We start from the raw sequence: 23,093 nt of genomic DNA on the forward strand, positions 1-23,093 counted from the left end.
CAACTTCTTCCTCACAAAGAAACATTATGTTCACTCAAGCATTTACCTACTATTCTGAATGCTCTCTACTATGGCCTCCTGTCTCCATGACGCTAAAAACTTGTCTTCTAAGAAACCAACAACTCAGTGGTGCTGTGGTTATGTTACTATAAGCACTGCCTGATGTAAGGTCTCTCCAACTTCATTATCCTGGCTAACTTGGGACACGGCAGTGTATACCACCTTTTGCAGCCACCCACTGGGCCTTGCTAGGATCATCAATGTCTTTCTTCTTCAGGAATCCTGGCTCACCACTAATCTGTGTATCGACACATATAACATCCTCTGCAATTTCGCGAGAGCATCTTGCAGAGGATATCCTAGTGGTCTATTGACTATTGGGGCTTGTCTCTCTCCCTTTCACCTAGGTGCCTTTCTCTCTCTCTTATGTTTTATCAGTTTATTTAACATTGCCTGAAACTAAAGAACTGGTGTTGATTGTGAAAGTGTATGACCCTACTAACAGTGTGGCGACTTTAAAAATTAAATCCCTGATTGTGAAGAAACTAGTGACACAGTATAGTAACCACCCTAAAAGTATGGTCCTGCTTGCAGGGGATCTTAATGCACACAATTTGCATTTACTAATTCGCAATTACATTGAGAGGGACACCTATGATACTGGTAACTTATAGATACCTGTAAAGGCTGTTCATGGTTGTCTTATTTTTTTTGTTGCAATCATGACCTTGTTTATCTTCCCAAGCTTTTAACTTCAACATATACTTGGACTAATGGTTGCTCTAGGTCCCACATTGGTTATGTTATAATGAACGTTAAGATGCTTAATTGCTCTTCACAACCTCACATTGCACATAACACCACTTCTTGGTCCTCCACTCTGGGAACCCGGCCTGAGATATGACCACGCACTTCGATAGAGATGGTGAATCTAACTGGGATTCTCATCATATGGTCGTCAGGAATGACAACCAAGCTTAGTGACATCATCATGACAAATCATGACCATTTAGAATCCTGGCTCTCATTAAATTCATGGGATATCAAATCACATGTAGCCAAATTAGGCCACTTGATACCTACACAGAATTCCTGTTCATTTGGGAGAAAGAATCGGCATACCTTGAATAACTCTGATCCCCTTAAATATCATACAAAATGACTGTAGTGCAGGGCCATGGCTCAGGGCAGAGGACAAAACTTTACTTCCTAAACAAGGAGAATCCTCCATCTATTGATACTTATGCTCCCTCCAGCAGATACTTTGGCAAAGATTGTGTCATTGATTATATAATTTACATCATCAGTAAACTAAAACCATCTTGTGCGTCTGGCCCTAATGGCATGGGCAGCGTAACTTTGAAGGCAAATCCAATATTCTGGGCAACAGCATTGTTAGAATTGTTTCACCACATTGAACACACTGGTCAAGTCCCAGACAGTTGGTTAAAATCTATACTAATCCTGGTTTATACAAAAGGGGGAAGGGATGACCCAACAAATTACAGACTCCAAGCCATGCTTGATTCGAGCATGAAAATATTTTCTACCATCCTCCTCACTAAGCTAAATCAGTGGTCTCTAGAAAGAGATCTCTTCAAACCCTTTCAAATAGGATTTGGAACACCAGATAAGATCTGTGCAATCAAATCTCTTATTGGCTCGAATCTCTATTGTTGCCTTATTGACTTTAGCGATGCATTCAATATGCTATCATGTCCACTTCTTTGGTGGTCAACACTCGTCTCTTGGGAAATAGATTTGCACTTGCTGTATTTCATAAAATTACTACACAGGAATAGGACTGCTACAGTGCGCCTTAACCAAGAGAGAGTAGGCCCTGATCCGGTAAAGACTAATGTGGGACTGAAGCAGGGGTGTGTTCTCGCACCCCTGCTTTTCAATCTCTACATAGTTGACATGCCTAGATACTTGGAAGTGGCGAGAAATGTTGCCCCTTAGGTAAATGGTGTCTCTATTGCATGGCTTGGGTATGCCAATGACAACATCCTTTTTGACAAGACCCCTACCGTGCTTCAACGCACTATAAACACAATTTACCAACTGTGCACACGACAATCATATGATTATTAACACCAGTAAAACAAAAGTCATGTGCCTTGAGGGTTCTCTACCAAAAAACCTGGGATTTCCCTGGAAACTGGGGAAGGAGACCTTGGAAGTGGTGCATACTCAAGTTTACCTAGTATTCCCATTGAAAGTAAATTCCTCACATCAATTCATAATGGATTATGCAAATATTAAGACTTAGAAGAAATGGTTAGCTGTCAAGTTAAATGCCAACAATAAAGGAGGAAACAAATGGGGGGGTATTTGAACTTTTACTGGACCAGCTTTATCCCATTAATATTACATAGTCCCCAGGCACTCTCCTGTGATCGGGTGAAGTGGCTTGATGGTATTGAAGCAAAAATGGTGCGTTTCATGTTGAATCCCCCGAGATCTGTATGTGTTGAAGCACTAAGGATGGAGTTTGGGGTTTACTCTCTATCCTCTACTTGACTTGTCCAGGGCACCAACCTCTAACTCAGATTAACTGGGCCGGAAAGCGACACTAATAAACAACTGAATATTTTGGTCCTTGGCACATCTGATCACATGGGTTTCCTATTTATACATGAATTAGCACACTCTAGATACTCTCTTTGAGTTCATTGGCCATGATGCTGATCTCTGCCCATGCCCCAACTAATATTGAGCAAGTTTTAAAACGGAAGTCAATGGACTGGGATAGTATATGTGGGCTAGACAAGTTTGCAACAAAGAAATGATACAGGTCTTACACCTTACAAGGCTCCAAACCTAATTTGGCTGCTAACTATTTTACAAAGCCTTGTGACTCAGAGTTAAGGAGATTCATAATATACCTTTGTTTTAATCTGTTGCCAACACAGGAACTTCGGGGGTCTGGCAGAACATCCCTATTGCTCAAAGACTTTGTCGGCTCTGTGGCGGAGACACAGAAACGACCCGCCATATATTGGCCGCATGCCCCACCCTAGAAACCATATAGCTAAAGAGCTATGGGAAATTTGTGCAGCTTATTAACATAATAACCGTGTGAAGACCGATCAATTTTGGAGCAGCTTATATGGTGCCATATCTTTGAACATTACTACCGCCACCTTCCATATATGGAAGATGGCATTGAAACTAGTTAATTTGACTTATTTTACCTCTTGCAGTTAATATTTTAATGGAAATCACATGAACTAGATTGCATTTTTATTCTTGTACAATACCTTTAATCAGTTTTATAAAACAGGAAAATATATTCTTGATGTTTTTATTATCAATGTATTTTGTTAATGTAGTAATGTATCTTAAAGTAGATGTGTTTAAGGTTTTAATTAAAAAAGGGCACAATAATGCTTTTTTAAAATATCTTGACTCTCATTATGTCATTTTATGTTATACTTTCTCCAGTCTTCAATTCTGAAGGCATAGGGTTTCTTCGATACCTCCCAATAATCTTGTTTCAAGTCTCTGCGTGTTCCCCAAATGGGTTGGTTACACTACTCTTTTATAGGCTTTTCACTTCTCTTATTAACTGGTTTCAATTTTGATATGTTGTCCTCACCAGTTTCCCTTTTCATATAAAAACCCTCTTCGCTGACCGGGACCCTGACCGGGTTGTTTGTTTCTTCTTTACAACTCTAATTGCATAGTATTAGCTTACCTTCTTGTCCTTAGGACTGGCACACGTTTCTTCAGATCTATAATAGTGCCCCGGCGGCCTCCTACTTTTCCTGGTTACCCCGGTACATCTCTCTGTGCTGGAGAAGATTACGGTGCTTGACTCTCTCTTGGTTGTGCCTTCTCGCTCTTCTTACTCATAGCCTTCTCATTCTCGGTTCTTTGCCGGGTTACTGCTCTGCACTTGCACTGGCAGTCAGAAGCTATACACTCTTCCTGTACTGTTGATCTTGGCATCGTTTTCCAGCGTCCTGCCTACCATGCTGCACTTGTGGTCACACCACCACCGGATAACTTGTTCCTCTTTACTTCCTCACAATTCTTTCCTTGCATCTGAACACACCGGATTCCAGCATTTCGTACTGGCTTTCTCTGGCTCGTTGAGAGTGGTGGGCTCCAAGGCTTGCCTTTGCTCCACCTCCCCAAGGCACAATGATGTCAGGGGGCTTTGCCTGTGCACTAGGCTCTCCTTCTCCTTATCTCCTACTTGTCCCAGTTACCTATGCATCTCAGTTTACATTCTTTTGCATATGGTGTTCTTTTTGTTTTGCTTTCAGCCAACATTAAGATGTCACATTATTCGTCCTAACAGGTAGTCCCATGTATGCGACTGCGGTATGTGGCCTAGGGGGTTCTCACAGGAATGGCAGACCTTGTTCCCATAGGGGGTGTCTCTCCGGGTGAGGTACCACTTGCCTCAAACCCTAGGGACCGTCTTGCAGAGCGGGCTCTCCTCCAAGCTTGTCGTGTGGGGTGCTGCCTTTTGAGAAGGAATGAATGCAATGTATGACAACTCACATTAAAGTTAAAATAAGGTTAAACATTGATGTGAGGTTGTTTTCATCCAGGTTGCATTGGTTATGTTATTTGATATTTGTCTAGTGTCTACTGCCATTATTAGGGCTTTGAAATGATGTTTGTTGAAAGGCTCAATGGAAGACTGTATTTTGTACAAGCATGCAAATAAAAGGAGCATTGCATTAGTATTGTTATAAGTTATATTATAAGTTGAGATGACTAGCTTAGAAAATCATGCAGAGCATTGTGTTCGGGCTCAGAGAGGACTGCTATGTTAATGAATATGTGACAGCTCAACCAAATGTTTCCTGGGACTCACCTGCATTCCATGGGTTGCAGTGCAGTAAGGGAACTGGTATTATTATTATTACAGTCCATCAGCACCTAGGTCAACTGTCTACAGTTAAGGGCTGTACTTTTCATGCAGAACACATGCACACTGAATAATATGCAGTCACATACACTTTACATGCAAAAATGTCAGATCTGTCAAAGGTACATTTACATTTCCTCTAGTATGTACCAATGGGTTATTAAGTACAATTTTTTTTCATGGGATACAAACATGAATTCCTCCTCATCAACCATGACATCACCAATCTCAAAGAATTCCGTTGCTCTAGAGAAAAACCTTATGACTCAGAGTTACTGTCTCCATGTCTAGGCCTGTGGAGGCCATCTCTAAGGGGTTTATGTGTGTAGTGTAAGGTGGTAGGAGATCTTAGAGGAGAGACAGTTACTCAGGGTAATAGAGGAGTAGGCCTTACAAGGCAAAACAATCTGTAACCCTTTACTTCCACCACTGGCCTCTTGCATACATGTCCCATTTCACTAGCACAGATTACCACTGCCAATCCCCTTCTTTTTCTCACGTCAATACATTGTATCCCCTTCAACAAAACAAGCATCTGCGAGTTGGCAATTGAGGGGAAAGGGGCACTTTGTAAACTCCAGTCAATTACCATAAGCTGTAGCTGAGGGTCATGGAAAGCAAGATCCTTTGGGTCAGAAAAGGGGCTACTTGAGATTTGGGGCCACAGTCACCCATTTTGCATTGCTTACCATGCTGGCTGGCAGGCTGAGAGATGCCTCAAACCTTGCTCTACCATGCTCAGGCACTGTACACAGTCACCTGCTGGGAATTCCACACGTGATGGCAGAGCCAGTCTTGGGCAGGCCAAGAAGGTATATGTCAGGCATTGGCCGGGGGAAGGGGCTAGAATCCCGGATAGTTTCACACTGAAGTCTACCCTGCTGTCTCCCAGAAGTCCCAGACTCTTCTCGTACAGTACAAAATGACCACAGCTCTGGTACTCGCAACAGATACAAATTCACCACGTTTTGATACGACAATCGGCCTTCAGTCTCAGAGTGATGCTGCAACCCTGCAGGGGATCCTTCATGATGAAAGGGGGAACAGAAAAGATGGAGGGTGGGGACGTGAATTCCTCAAACATGCTCTGCCCATTGGCATAAAAAGGTGCTGGGTGGTGCATGGCAACAGGATGGCGAAGGGCAGTGTGTTGGCAGTGACTGACAGGGGTTATGTCACTTGGGGAGATGACAGACTTACAATAAGGCCACAATATCAAGTTTGCAATATCTCTGCCCCCTTAAGAGCTAAGGGTCTCATGGGGGTTATCCTTGCTTGTACCACATCTAAAAAGAAGGAAGCCAAACTTAGCCAACCAAAACAGCCATGCTTTATTTATCTAGATTCTAAGGGAGCTGTTCCCTCAGGGCGTCTCCTGGATCCAGGGAAGGTTCAGCATCACCCATTACCAGCTATCTATATTACAGATGAAAGAAAGCAGGAGCAGGCTGTCTCTCGGAAGCATCTGGGATTTTCACTGAATTGGGTTCTTAGATTTACAACACTTACACAAGTAGGTAAGAAGTCTTGGGGAAATGTCAGGGACGGCAGCAGAAATACACCACTCTCGCTCCTTAACTGGGTAGTTGTCGTACATGAATCAGTGAGCACAAAAGCAACGGTGACTTGTCCTCCCTTGGTTCCATGTTAAATAAGGTGAGAAATAAAAAGAAGAGATGGCAACAGAGCGAAGTAGCTTTCAGCTCCCTGAAAAGCGAGAAAAGGGACATTTATATGAATAGGATCAGTCATTTTGTACATGCTCAGGTTGCTTTACTGTAAGAACTCCTTTAGTCTATCCGGACCTGCTTAAAGATGTGCGTCCATGTGCGAACACTCACAGACACACACACACAGGTAGGTATTTTTCGAGGCACTGACGACAGCATATGATTATAGGAGTTTTGCATTTTGTACAGGTATGTAATTTGCATCTCCTATATGTATCATTTACATATGAAAACTAACATCAAAGTCAGCTCTGGCATTGATGTCATTTGCATAGGTATTTTAGTGCATCAGCTCGAAAAGTACATCTCCTACATGTATATGTTAAGTTAGTATAAAATATAATATATCATATGCACTTCTCACACAATCAGCAAAAACTTAAAATGGGTCCTTCTTCTCATTCAATTTCTCTGAGCAGCCACGCTAAAGTAGACTGTTGCAAAGCTGGCATTTAACCCACACCTGCTCCTATTCAAACTTCTCTTCTGCCACAAACCATGTCTGATCTTTTTTCTGAGCTGAATCCAAATGTTGGAGATGCTGATCGTCTGGTCCTGGATGCCACTGCTTCACTCAAGCACAATGCCCCTACAGAAGTTGCCAAGCCTGAATGTTGATCTGCTTCTGCATCTGTTCCTGCACCAGCTCAAGGCTGAAGCAATGACGCCAAATCTGAACTGAACCCTGTCCCAGCACGCAGTCCAGATTTGACTTCAGTCACTACCCTAGACCTGTCTCCTATATGTATGAATGCACAGATTCAATTGAGGTCTACACCTGAAATGATGTTTTGGGTGTTTAGGAGGCATATAGAAGTTTTACTTATGATAGATGTGCTCATTGTATATCTCATATATCTCTCGTTCACATAAAGTTATTCCTGACTTTGATATGAATTTTCATACATGAAGGAGTGCACATTTGCAAAATGCACATCTTCCATACGTGTGTGCAGTTCGTCAAAAAGATGCACATTTCATTCTGCACGTGGATACATCTTAAAACGTGAATATCTTAAAATTGTCCAGTGCGATCGATTTTCCAAATGCGTTTTCAATACAACAAATCCTGATGAGATGTAGGTGCATAACTAAAATCTAAAAAATACAAGCATACAATTTTAAGATATACTGGGCCTCATTACGACCCTGGCGCTAAGGGATTACCGGTAAGGGTACCCGTACCGGTAATCCCTTAGCGCCTGATTACGAGGTCCCTTTGCGGGTTCCCACCTTAACGGCTGGTTTTACCTCACATTAAGGTTAAAATAAGGTTAAACATTGATGTGAGGTTCTTTTCATCCAGGTTTCATTAGGGCTTTGATATGATGTTTGATGTACCATTCCTTAACGGTTTTACCAGCCGTTAAGGAATGGACCCGCAAAGGGACCTTGGTGCTAATTACAGTACCGCAATTTGCAGTACCGTAATTACCGCCTTCTCCATTCCCATTATGCCCTATGGGGCAAAAATGGGAATGGAGAAGGGCCATGGAGGAAGGGGGAATTACCACCCCGCCAACCTTGTAATGGGGTGGTAATTCCCCCTTTCTCCATGGCGGAGTCGGTGAGTTTCCCGGCATGGACCATGGTGCTATTAGCACCAGGGTTTTCCGCCTGGGTCGTATTTTCTTTATCTTTTTCCCCTACACGAAATCCCCATGTTAAATGCTGTTCACAACGTGATGTCCATTTTGGAGCAGATGCCTACAGTTTTAGGGGCCGATTCATGGAACAAACGTGCGCCGAAAATCTTTGCGCAAGCATGCGCAAGCCTGCGCAAGCAGGCGCAAGCGGAAAAAAACAGGCGCAAGCGCACGTGTGCGATTCATGGAAGTCCCTGCGTGTGTTCACCTCGGGATGTGTGCCAAACCCATGCATGGCGCACAAGTCACTGCAACATCCCGAAAGGCGTGCGCGACACGCACAGTGAAAGCGCACAACCTCAGCGCATACACCAGAAAGTGGGCGGGACACGGGGCGTAACGCGCGGAATGGGGAACAACGCGCGAAAATAAGGGCGTAACTGGGGATGTACTGCAGGGAAGCAGACGGAACGCCCACACGCACTCGAACCACACGTATTCATGGAATCGAATAGGGCAAAGCCACGCACAGCCAAAGACACGCACAAGCTGAAACACGTCCGCCACATGAAGGCAGGCGGTTGAGTCCCAGCGCATCAAAAAAGGGGAGCGTGGGAAGTTACACACGCAATCGAGCGGGGTACGTGTAATTCGGGGGTGCGCGGGAAGTTACACACGCGATTGAGCGGGGTACGTTTATTTCGGGGGTGCGCGGGAAGTGACACACGTGGGAAGTGACACACGCAATTGAGCGGGCTACGTGCATTTCAGGGGTTCGCGTGAAGTTTTTGACTACAGCTCGTACATTGGACCCCTACTTGAGGGATTAAAGGAAGCTAACAGAGGGGAGAAAAAGTTGGGGTGGACAATGGAAATGAAAGAGGCTTTTGATGAACTGAAAGATGCGATATCCACTGCCCCGGTACTGGCCACCCCAGATTATGAACGACAATTTTTCATATTTTCACATTGCGACTCAGCAGTGATGAAAGCAGTGCTGGCTCAAAAAACAAGCATGGGCTACAAACCAGCAGCGTTTTACAGCGGCCACCTAGATCCTGTGATGTTAGGACATTTCCCCTGCGAACAAGGTCTCGCCGCAGCTGCCTTTGCGGTAGAAAAAGCATCAGCAATCACCATGGGGTGCCCAACCACACTGTTTGTGGAACATGCACTATTTGCAATATTGAACAAGCCTAAGTCCACACTAACTACACAGAGGGCATCAGGCTATGAGATCATCATATCTAGACCAGAACTATCCATTGTTAGATGCAGCACGGTTAACCCTGCAAGGTTCATAGCAGAAGTAATTGAGGAAGGAGACTATGTACACGACTGTACGCAGACTACTGAAATGTACTCATGTACTAGAAAAGCTGAAGAGAACGCACTAGAGGGAGGTGAGCTCTTGTTCATTGATGGGTCATCAACAATTGACCAAAGTGATGGGATAAGGAGAACTGGGGCAGCGGTGGTAAAAATGACAGAGGTACCGGTGTGTGTGGCGATTAAATGTGTACAATTACCACAACATTACTCTGCTCAAGCAGCCGAATTGGTTGCACTGATCTTGGCGTTGAAGGAAAGCTTTGACAAACGAGTGACCATATATTCTGACAGTGCATATGTCACTTCTACTGTCCACTCAGGGTTGTCCAAATGGAGAAGAAGAGGGTTTAGGAGAGCTGACGGCACTCCAGTGCAACATGCTCTCTTGTTGGCTGAACTAATTGAAGTAATAAATGACCTCCAAGAGTTAGCATTAGTTAAATGCACCGCACACACTAATGGAGAAGATCATGTCTCAAAGGGAAATGCAGCAGCAGACGCACATGCAAAATATGCTGCATATTTTGGTGAGATATGGAACCCCCCAGAGTCAGAGAGAGGGAGAGGGAGGGGGATAGCTAAAGAAATGTTGGTAAGAGAAGGGTACACCCATCTCCCAGCCACACAGATAATGGAATTACAAGCAGCTGCACCAATGGCAGAAAAAGAAATATGGGTAAAAAGAGGATGTACAATGTCACCAACTGACACTGGAAAGATGGTAATGCCATTGGCACTATTGAACACCGCCCTGAGCCAATTACACCACCCAGCCCACACAGGCAAGGAGGTCATTGCAGCATGAATTAGGGAAGACTGGTTCTGCCCCGAGTTAAACTCCCATGTGACAAACTTCATCAGCAATTGTCTCACATGCCAACAGTTCATGACTGGTATAAGGTGATAAAAGGTACTATACCCCGGCCAGAGGGACCCTTCCTACACATCCATATTGACTATGTTGATATGATCAACGTATGTCAAGGAAATAGGTATATGATTGTAGTAGTATGCCCATTCTCCAGGTGGATTGAAACAGGACCCTGCTCACACCCAGATGCATTCAGAGCAGCTAAATTCCTAGTGAGGGAGGTCTTTCCCAGGTGGGGAGTGTGCGAGGTACTGCGGTCAGACAATGGCCCGCATTTCGCCAATGAAATGTTTCAGCACATCACATCCTTACTGAACATCAAGCATAAATTTGCATGTGCATACCACCCACAGGCCAACGGTATATGCGAACGCCTGAATGGCCTACTAAAGGAGGCAATTGCAAAAATACAGCAAACAACAAAGAAGAGTTGGTTGTATTGCCTTCCACTAGCCCTATTTGAGTTGAGGAATAGACCAGGCTCCGACCACCACCTCACCCCTCACGAGGTGGTGACCGGACGTCAAATGCGCCTTCCTCTGACGCCAACCTCAAGAGCATTCACTGACTATGAAAGCACTGCAGCTGTTCTTGGTGATGAAATGTACCAATGTACCAATATGTGTCTTCTTTGATTACTAGTGTAGTGTTTGTGTCTCCACAGCTCGAGCGCACGCGGGGCGGGTCTAAGAGTGATCAACAAGAAGACGAGGACAGAGAACGAGAAAAAGAAAAACTGTGTAAAATTGCTAAAGGTGAGCACGTACTACTCCGCAATTTCAACAGAAAGTGGAACAGCCCACGTTTCACGGGCCCCCACCTGGTAGAGGAAGTATCAACGAGAGCAGTAAAGCTACAGGACAAACGCGCCTGGAATCATCTACACGATGTAAAGATCTGCAAACTCCAGACCCGCCCTAGCGTCACCGACAGGGCCATTGGAAGAACAGCGACAGCGTCTCCCACGGAGGAAGAGATTTTTGCCAACGACCCCCTACCCTACCACCCCTCTGATTCCCCAGAGACATCTACTGGCATAGAGAAGGGTAATTCCCACACCGCCCACCCCATGGTCACACGATCAAAGAGTAAAGTGACTCCCGCCAGTTGAGCCCTAAACCCCCTGCCTGAATAACCCAACTGAAGGACATTTGAAGGACATTGTCTTGCACATATACACATGTAAACACTTGAATGTTCTCTTCTTTTTTTTCTCTCGCACATGCAGGTACCGTGTATTATTGTACTGTCAAGAATATAAATAACTAACAAGGTTCACTGCCCAGGAGTAGATGCTACCCTCAGACGATAACTACCCTGAAGAATTATCACACCAATTTGTCTATCACATAAAAAGGCCAAAGTACCTAAAAAGAAGGAGGGTACGTGTCTACTACACGGCATTTCTCTTGGCCATAGAACAATCGATGCCCCATCTCCACCCTTACTTGCCTGTCCTAAGAGATAGATCACTTAGATTGGCGTGGGAACAGCTCTTCGCCTGGGCATTGAACGACTACCTGATAGGGAGAGCTTGAAAACAACAACTAACACTAATAACGAGCATATTGAGAATTTTCAGGCGGGCAACTTTAACGTCGCAAGAATTAGCTGCCGAACTGCAGCAAGGTAAGAGCAAAATGCTGGTGAGATTAGCCTCTGTAATAAAAATGATAGGGATTTTGATGATCACCGGGTTCTTGGCTGCCTCTGTATGGCAGAACAGCTGTGCTATCAATATTTTGGCTGTTCCCAAATCTAACATACCCCCACCCCCTGCTGCAACAGGTGTTACGTCAGGTGGTACTAGCAAAATCCCACACAAGGGAAAGAGAGTTAAACGCAGCACATACTCAGACCGTAAAGGTATTGACAACTACATACAAGATTCAGCACACGTCTCAAACAACATGTGGTACCAACATATGACCCAAATAGGTAAGCAGACAACAGAAGACAGCTGCTACGTCTGCTCATTGATCCCATACGCCATGAGCGCTTCCCGAACTTTCGTTGCCACGGAAATTGATGAAAAAACAGCACAATGTATAATATACCTGGCACTGTCCCAAACGAAAGGGAGATTCCAAGGGAGCACAGTGCACCTGGTATGGAAAACACGAGACACATTCCCGTACGAAAACAATTTCCTCAAGGTTTATTTGAGTTACAACAAGGCCAGTTTACACGCCGAGGCATTCAGATACATAACAAGCAGCCCTGAAAAAGGAGAAACAAAGAAAGTAACATTACAGTACCTACCATGTGATTGGTACGCCACTGAAGTCCCTGGTAAACAAGGATGTTGGGAAAGACCACTGATAATAATAACAGGGAAGGTGTACCTGGGTGACAAATTGGACATAGGAGTGGCTGGCAGCAACATGGTAACGAGAGAAGATACTAAGAGTATTGCTGAACACAACGACAGATGTTGGATGACTTGGGTCAAATACGTACCCATGCTAACATGGTTAGAGAAGGATGAAGACCCAATAACAATACTGCCGCTGACTGCGCCTAAGGTTTGCTACCAACATAAAGGAGAAGTGGACGTGGGATACAACACCAACTGTGCAAGTGTGACGGAGTTACCTGAGGGGGGAGCAGGAACAGCAGTGGTAATGGACCATTACTGGGCCTGCGGAAACAAGGCATACCACACACTGCCCCCTCTGTGGAATGGTATATGCACAAGGGTGCACGTCAATGTACCATCACTAGTGGTGCCCCAGAAACATGTGAATGTGGCAAGCTTTCCCAAAATGGATGAAGGAAACAAGAGGAAGAAGAGATCTGTACACACTCAAAAGGAGCCAGAGAACCAAAACAGCGGCAACAATACTGTCCTGAATAGGAAGAAGAGACAAGGTGAACCTCTAACAGGAAATTACCTATGGGGACGGTCGGAAACAGCACTCTCTTCAATCCCACCAGAACACAGACTATTCAGCAGAGCAGCAATGTTCTTCTCCTCAATAATACATCCGGGACTACAGGCTTACGCAAATGCAAAATGGCTCCAGATAACTAGGTGGGAACTAATGATGACAATTAATTCTACAGTAAATGGATTCAACACAATAAAAGAAGAACTGCGAGCAGTGAGGATGGTAGCACTACAGAACAGATATCTACTGGACCTCCTTACAGCAACGGAAGGAGGAGTTTGCGCAAAGATAGGACAATCATGCTGCACATTCATTCCTGCTAACGATGCTGACAATGGCACACTGACAGAAGCAGTATCACAATTGGCCCAGAGGCACTCCAAAATGATGGATGAAAGTAAAGGTGTAAAGAAGGATGAGAGCTGGTTTTCAATATTATGGTCATGGATGCCATCCTGGTTGTCAGACGGACTGAAGATTATAGTTGGGTGCATTATTCTGGCTGGAGCTGCACTGATCTTGATAAGATTTTGGAAGGCACGAAAGGCACACACCACTGACGAAATGATCGAAATGGTTGGTATGCACCCCTTGATGACAGCAGATGACGGTCCACACACAGGCATAATAATAAAGGAGAGAGAGAAGTTGCGCAACCAGATCATCACTAACCATCTGGACCCACCATCTGTGAAGCTTGAAAACCCAAGAAACCCAAGGAGCTACGTAGGGAAGTGGGTATACTGCACACCTGGAGGAACTTGCGTATATATGTATTGGTCATTTGAAGACCATGTTAACCACTATGGACATTTGGGAGGAATAACTAAAATATGGAGAGTAAGAGGAGATAAGGAAAAGGATATGTTTGTGGTCGACAAGTCGACCAGAGGGGGGACTGAAGTGGGAGAATGGAAGAAACGGCTCCCAACAAACATCTCTCACCCCTGGCCTAGAGGATCACGGCCCAGGCATCCGCCACGAGAGGAGTTTGCCCATCTTCCAGATGACCAAATACCCTGGTACAAGAACATACGGATGTGCCCTCCCGCGTGCCCTCCCGCGTGCCCGCCAGTCTGCCATACCCTTGCCGACGCCTGCGGCATGGAAGGACTCGACTGAATCATCCAGCACCAACTCAACACATCGTTAGAGATGCCATGACGACTCAGCCAACGGACAGAATACCAGTGCAACATACACACTGAACACTCCCACACCAATCCGCACGAAGAACACACTCAGTGCTATGACGTAGGTGACGGACACACCCACAGACGCGCATCTTTATTATTTTTCACTTAGGCTTCTCAAAATTCAGAAACGCAAGACGCACAATGAACTCATCTAAAAGCTTGCTTACACTTCTCCTAAACCCATGGGCAATTATGAAAAGTATAATGAAGACACGATACTGGGGATAAAACAATATGATACCATAACCTAAAGCGCCTGTGTACCAAACGGCTCCACCTATACACCAGGCCCAAGTAGGCCTCAAGCAAGAGTTTCCATGAACATTGAATGAGCAAGAGTACAGTTGCTGATCCCGCAGAATGAGCCCGGCGAAAGCAGACAGTCAAGGGCACGATGTTGCTAACTCGCATGCCACAATCCGACACCAAGGTCACACCAGCAATTAAGCGAGGCGCACAGTGGAAAATGCAATATTAATTGTACAGAATTCTGCCTCAACCACGGTCCCGCCTCACGTGACCAAGCCGAACCTGACAGGGTGCCAGGCCCGGGAGGAGGGAGACGCCTGGATTCCCCGCTTCGAGACTCAGGCAGATACTATTAAGCGTCTCAAATGACATCTGCAGTGGTTGGAGTAGTCGGCTTTCCAGCATATGAATAAATCTCACATTGTCTACACGTACTCATAGTTAAACATTGTTGCAAATGACAGGTGCACCGCGAGCTGGGAACAGCGATGGTCCCAGACTGGGGGGCTCGCGTGTGAACCAATCAGAACATGGGGTTCTTATCACTGACGCCACTAACGTTGACCAATCCTCAGGGGTCTCCATGTAACAATTTTCATGTATCAACTTGAAGGAACAACCCAAGTATACCACCTGACTAACCCTTGACCACTAACAATGCTCTCTATACGTATGCTATACTAACCCTACCACTCGAGGAGCCAATCCAGAGTGGCGATAGGTTTTTTGCTAACTTTTCCAGGTGACGCAAGTAGCGCGTCATACTAAGGTAAAAAGGGCCTGCAAGCCCATGATGAAGAGAGAGTGTTTGGACGGACACGTACGTTCCTTGACCCATCCCTGCCGTTTGTTCAATAAACAGCAGAACCACCTTGCTTCTTGCGTGTGCCTCATACTCATTTTTTGGGATAGACGGGAGGAGTTGGGGCCTCCCTGCCCGGAGGTCCGTGGACGGCTCAGCCGACCCCGGGAGAATTTCCCCCCGACAAGGATTTAAGCACTGAGTCAGGGAAAAGATTATTTGTGGACAAATTTGTACGTGGATTTTTGCATGATATCCAGTCACAAATTATGACTTCCGAGAGTGCTTGGCAAGCTAAATCACAGTCCGAAGTATTGCATATGGCTCACTATTATGAGAATACAGTCAATAATGAGAAAGAAAGGATTGAAAAGAAAAAAGGAGATCTGAAAACTAAGGTATTGTTGCAACAGATAGTTAGAGGGCCTAGAGGGGGTAGTACAGAGTTTCGAGGACAGTATGTTCCACAAGGTAATGTGCCGTAGGGTCCTGTACACACAAACCAATGTGCTTATTGCAGACAAGAGGGTCATTGGTGAGCACAATGCCATATCCTCCAGCAGAGGTCGAATAACACATATGCTGTCATGGGTAGACGATCCAGAGGCCACCCTGGGGTATGGGGTCCTGGTAGAAGCCAGTTTGCTCAAAATTCCCAGTCTTTTTCGCAAGATAACCAGCAACCCAGTGTGGATAGCAGAAATATTTTAGATAATCCTTCTACTGCCTATCTTTCTGAAGATCTTGGGCCTCATCACGAGTTTGGCAGTAACCCTTAAATCCAGCGGTAGTGCTATTACCGCCGGATTTAAGGCTCTACCAAATCAGTGCTTTGGCGTATTTCCCCCCAGTTCTGAGCTGGTGGGAAATCTGCTGAAAATTCAAGCTCATACCGCCGGCGGGAAATCCGCCGGCGGTATGAGTGTGAAAATTCCCCATTGAGCCCAATGGGGAATGGGGCATTCCCGAATGGGCTCAGTGGGGAATGGGAAATTCCATTACCGCTAAACCCGTGATCTGGCAATAATAGTGCCGGGGGATGTGGCGGTAGGTCAGATAGCGCCAGCGCTATTAGCGCCGGCGTTACCGCCCAACTCGTGATGAGGCCCCTTATCTTTGATGATATATTGTTTCATTAGGACAGCCCGAAGCAGGGTTCTGAACCAACGCCTATTCTCATTAATCAGAAAGGTCTCTACGCCGAGATGATGGTGGGGAATAGGAAGCATCTATTTTTCATAGATACAGGAGCACAGAAGTGTTCCATTGAATATTCACGGGTTCCAGACATTCCACTGTCTCAGCAGACTAACGTTTCTGTAGGGTTGTCTGGTACACCAGTGGTTAGTCCGGTTTCTTAGCTGGTACCAATATCACTGGGTCCATTTATGAGTCACTGTCCGTTTCTTTTGACAATGAACTGTGGAGAGAATTTGTTGGGGTTGAATCTGTTGAAGGAATTAAATGCGGCAATTCATTGTTCATCGGATGGAGTGCGTTTGACGATTTCACCACAGCAATTTTCTGCCTCACAGTTTCTGACTAGACCTTTGCTGCCAGAATTTAGTGAAGTTCTGGAGTGTTTATGGGCGATTGATGACAATGATGTTTGTGTTTTACAAATTGAGCCTGTTAAAATAGTTTTGAAATCTGGAGTATAGTTGCCACAAATTCCACAGTATAAGATTTCAGTTGATGGTGAGCAAGCTTTGAAGTGTAAAGTTTCTGATTTTGTACATCGTGGGGTAATTGAAGAAATTGCAGGAAGTTTGTGCAATAGTCCAATTTTACCTGTGTATAAGAAAGGGGATAATGCAATTCCTTCCCGTTTCATTATCGATTTACGCGCTATCAATATGATTGTTGCTCCACAATTTCAAATTGTGCCTGATGTAACAACGATACTAACAATGATTCCAGCTTCTGCTACTCATTTCAGTATTGTGGATCTTAAGAATGCCTTCTTTAGCATTCCTATATATGAAGATAGTAGATATTTGTTCACGTTCACCCTAGGGGGACGCTCGTTTACACTCACCCATGCGCCACAAGGGTACATGGAGAGTCCGAGCATTCACAGTAGGGTTTTGAAAGAGCAGCTCAATTCACTTGAGTTGCCTACTACTTGTACATTGCTTCAATATGTCGATGGTCTTCTTTTAGCTGCAGACTCAGAACGTGCTTGCAAGAAAGGCACTGTGTTGTTGCTTATTCATCTAGCAAAACATGGACATAAAGCTTCACTGAAAAAGTTTCAGTATTTTCGACATGAGGTTGTGTGGTTACTTTTCCTCCACCCTTGACCCATTTTCATGCACTTTGCCGAGATGTCTGAGAGCTGTCGCTGCTGCTGCTGTGTCTGTAAAACAGAGCGAGGGTAGGGTCCTAGGCCATGCTTTAACCTTGTTGGTACCTCACTCTGTAGATGTTCTATTAAACAGAACGCAAATACAACACCTTACTTCTGCACGATTAACGAGATATGAATTGATCTTGTTTGCACCGCATATCAAAATTAAAAGGTGTTGTGTATTGAATCGGGCTGAAATGTCACACGACTGCCTTTATACCACAGAATAAGAAACTAAAGGCAGGATTGATTTGAAAGATACACCTCTGAATGATCCCCAAGGGGAGCTGTTTTGCGATGGCTCCTGCTTCAAACTTCCGTATGGTACATCCACTACTGCTTATTCCATCACTACAGTAAGCACGATTGTGGAAACCAAGAGAATTTCGCATAACTCCGCGCAGGCCGCAGAGATTATTGCACTGACTGGAGCTTGTGAACTTTCCGAAGGGCTTACAGTGAATATATTAACACACAGCCAGTATGCCTTTGGGGTGGTTCACAACTGCGGTAGACTATGGGCAGAAGGAGGTTTCTTGACCTCACATGGAACAAAAATCCAATATGGCACCTTGATAGTTCAGCTACTCTCAGCGATTGCGCTTCCCACTCAACTAGCAATTATGAAGTGCGCGGTACATCAGAAAATAGTAGATGATGTAGGAAAAGGGAACACTTTTGCTGACCAGTTAGCTAAACAGACTGCTACTGACCTGTACTCATATATGTATACTACAAGGGAAGCCACAAACACCTGAACTATAGATGAAGGGATTGATTCCATAAGAAATATTCAAGCAAGATGCCACGCTAGAAGAAACCAAACAATGGGCTGAGGGCTTGGCGAGGTTGGATGAAGAAGTGTGTTGGGTAGATAATTCAAAGGGAAAATGGATGTTACTCGATGCGAATGTCACCGTAATGATTACAATGGCCCATGGTCACACTCATATATGTGCTAGGAAGGTATGCAAAATGTTAGAATCTGTCTGGGTAAATGTTAACATCCCGAAACCTGCTGAGCGTTTTGTCCTGAGTTGTATGGTCTGTCTACAGCATAATGTGTGGAAGGGTACGTAGACACTGAAGGGTAGTTTTGGTCCACCCTCTGTGCCTTTTGGAATAATCCACTTCGACTTCATTGAAATGGAGCACTGTAATCACTTCAAGTACGTACTGGTGGTCATTTGTGCTTTTAGTAAATGGATTGAAGCCTTCCCTGTGAAAGATGCCACAGCAATGACAACGGCGAAAACCATGCTCAAGGAATATTTTCCTAGGTTTGGTTTGCCGAGGGTCATCTGGTCGGATAATGGTCCACCTTTTATCGCTGCTGTTATTCTGCAAGTATGCATGGGATTACAGATCGATAAACGGTTCCATTCAGCTAGGCATGCTCAAAGTGCTGGACTCATAGAACGTTATAATGTTATTTTAAAAAACAAGATCACTAAGGTTTGCGCCGATAGCAATTTGATGTGGCCGGACGCCTTACCGATAGCACTCCTTTCGATGCGAACGACCACACAGACTCGGACTGGGCTCTCCCCCTACGAGATAATTATGGGGAGGCCAACCAACATATGGAACCTCCCCAAGCCTAGGTATCTTAAAGATGTAGAGCATTTACTTCTCTCTGAATACTGTGATCGGTTAACTCAAAATCTGTATTTGATTTATCAACAGGTGCGAGAAGCCCTCCCAGTTAAATACGAGGGGCCATGTCACAGAATTCTACCCAGCGACTGGGTGCTCACAAAGTCATTTGAGAGAGCATCCAGTCTCGCACTGTGTCGCAATGACATTGGATCCACGCTACGCATGTCAAGAGGATACCTTTCCCTTTGCCACACAACGGAGAAGATAAGAAGAAACCTACTTGCTCTGTTCCCAATGATCAATCAGTCTTGAACAGCAACAAGGGTGTTTCAGAGACACTTCCTGAGCCCACGGGACCTGGGGAGACTGCTGCTTTGTCTCTGAACCCTTCTTCGGATGCTTCTGCACCCTTGCACGATTCTGTTGTTATTTCATCGCTTCCATCAGGAAGCAACGATACACTGTTCGCAGATCACACAGTACCAGGAGTCTCAAGGTACAATCTGCGTCCATGGCACTAGATGTCAAGATACACAACATAAATGGGGAAGAGAGGTCGACACTCTCCCCCGAACCACAGAAGCCGAAGGAAGTCGACCCTCCCAACCTGGTTGGCACAGGTACCTGATATAGTGAACAGGACACCACGTGGCAGCCAGTGGGGGGAAGAGGGTTACGGAGAGGTTGTGTACAGGGTGGGGGATTTTAGGAACACCGGATAGAGGGTGAGGGAAAACCTAGTATGGATAGGACTGGGGACACAAAAGGAAAAAACCCTATACTGCCTAATACCTTGTAACACCCTCAATGGGGCTTTTCCTTGTCTCTGACATACCCTCTTTGTACTCCTTGGTACATTCACAACATACTTCTGTACTACACCTTGATACATGTACATCATTCACCCTCTGACAGGAACAATATGCATAGCAAGCAGGATGGAACGTACAATTGGGAATAGTCCCACTATGAAAGACATAACACATGACCCCAGGGGCTGGCATAAAGCAACACTTATAAACACTGAACATGAAATAATGATAAACATGGAAACATAAGCATTTTGCCATTCAACCTTCCATCCCAAAGTTTTCTAAACCAAAACTCGTGTTAGCAGCACTGGACAACCAAAGGCCTGGGGGCTTGTTCAAACATTAATTAATGTTTACACATCGAGCACAACTGAATCAGTCCGTTCGGCCAGAAAATATTGTGCACTTGAACGCCTTAGCACAAGCGGAGAATTAGGGGTCTGTCATGCTGCCTTCTCCGAACCTTGCCCCCTCCCCCAGCCATTGTTGCCTGCTCGTGCACTCAGAGAAATGCAGTGAACAGTTGGACATTTCACTTATTTTAAGTCCGGGAGGCTCTTGAACCCTCCCGGACATAGTATGGTGAAGCCCGTAGCAGCTGCAGCACTTTCGCCTCTTCACTGCTGCAAACTCTCACTCATGCCAGCCACTGTCGCTTCTCAGCAAAGTCCATCAGGCTCCTTCTTTCCTCCGACACAGCGCTCTGCACGAACACAAAATAAGCCACACCTGCCGTGCGCCGTGGGCCCCTAATAAGCCGTTACTAATCAAGATCAGCTGGCCACACGGGCGCATGGCGGATGACTACTCAATCTTCCCAGGTACTGCTGGGAAATGTAGTTTTTATGTGTTTCCCTATATATACAGTCTCTGGCGCAGCCTGGGTCCATGACACCCGCTCCTACCCTTATTCCTGACACTAGACTTACTGCAAAAGCATGGCTGTGCCTACAGGAAACAATTGTTGAGCTTGTCCTTTGCTACTTTTGCGCTGAAGTATAAGCAAGTGGCTGGGGACTGGGAAAAACTATCTTCAATCAAGAAACCACGTGATCAGGAGATCACAATCAAGCAGACTACAGAGTTTTCGCAGGAACTTTTCGGGAAAGATCTTTGAGGAACAATGCCTGTCATTATCTCTACTCGTGCGGAGCAACCGATCGATTGTGTGGCCAACAAAGACATTGGACAATCAAATACATGGTCCTTGAGGACGTATTGTTTTCTCGTAAATGTGTTAACCAATCTTACAGTATTGATTGCTCTTGAGTTTTGGTATATTGAAGGAGTGTGTCCACAAAAAATGTTTGCCTACTGAGAATGTTCCCACTATGTCTACACCTTTCGTGCACCTGCACACTCTATCTCCTATGGACTCCCAACACAGACAGAGCTATCATAATAATACACTTCTGTTAATAACTAATGTGAATCATGCAATTCTAAATATAACAAATTGTTGGATCTGTTCGCATTTGCCACAGCTTGGGGAAAAATGGTTGGGCTGGTACATTCATCCTTTGCCTTTAACTACTGCATGTTAAGCCTCTCTAAGTGTTACGCTCACCTGGTTTCCACGGGGACGCCACCCAGCCAGCTGGTCGCTGATGCCCTTCCTGATGGTTTCCCTGTGGTCTCGGTGTCAAGGGAATTCTGCCTGGAAAATGAAGACTATGTCAGGACTGGGCGACCAAGGTAAGCAGTTTAATCCCCCACCTCCTTATATTTCCGGCCCCTCCAGGTTCTCTTCTCACCTGGTTGCCGGAATCAGTGGGCTGTCCGTCCTGCTCTCTGGGCAGGGGCACGTTGGATTTTGTGGGCGCTGGCGGTCCATTTACTTCACTGACTGCGGCCCTTGTAGTGTCTTTCAGGTAGGTCTTATTGCAATTAATGTTGTCGTATTTCTTGCATGCCTTTGTCTGTTCTAATGTCTCTTTTTATCTCCTCTAGGGGCGTGGAGTGTCCACTCGGAGAACGGGATGTGCTGGTTCTCACCGGGAGATGATGGCGTGCTATAGCGCTATGATGCGGTAAGGAGGCGATTTGCATAGCACAGCAATGCCTTGTCCTCACTGACCTGTGTTTTTCCCTTTTCGTAGGTCGTGGAGAGTACCCAGTGCAGATGGGGTTTCCGGAGCAGTGCCGGTCGAGAAGTAACCAGCCAGGTAAGTCTTTAAGTGTTTTTATGGTTGTAATGTCTCTTGTATGTCCGATAATAAGGTCTTTCTCCTTTTCTCAGTTCCCTCGATCCGGGCGGCGAAGTCCTCCAACAGAGAATCCCAGGAGCTGAGAGCAGAGATGGATGAAGATTGCAGGTAAGATTCTTCTGCTAACGATGTTCCTTTGTTTATTCTGCAGGTCCGGAATTTGTCGGGTTCGCGAGAAGCTGGACACGGTGAGTGTCACGTTGCTAGCAGCAAAGTAACGCGAAGCGTGTGTTCTTGTTCGGGTGTGGTTTAAATAGCCCCTGTAAAGTAGTCCAGGTAAAGTAGTCCCTAGGCCACTACAACCAAAGCACTAGACCGCATAGCTTGGTTCTAGGAACTCAGCTATGTGAATGCCTCCATGTTGGCTGATAGCCTTAATAAGGTAGTCCCTTAAGCAGATGCCTCTCCCAAATGATGATCCTGGCACCAAAGGCGCCAGGACTGGCCCCAAGAGGGCTTGAAAAGTGGAAGTCTGGCTTTATTAAAGATCCGAGCCCTGATCCCACCTGGTTTGTGGGCTTGCCAGTGGGGGTCAGGGCTGAGGGTCGTGACAGCACCCCCCCCCCCAAGACCCTTCCCA

The sequence above is a fragment of the Ambystoma mexicanum genome, chromosome 11 (genome assembly GCF_040938575.1).
Source record: "Ambystoma mexicanum isolate Mex_15411 chromosome 11, UKY_AmexF1_1, whole genome shotgun sequence".
Taxonomy (NCBI): Eukaryota; Metazoa; Chordata; class Amphibia; order Caudata; family Ambystomatidae; genus Ambystoma; species Ambystoma mexicanum.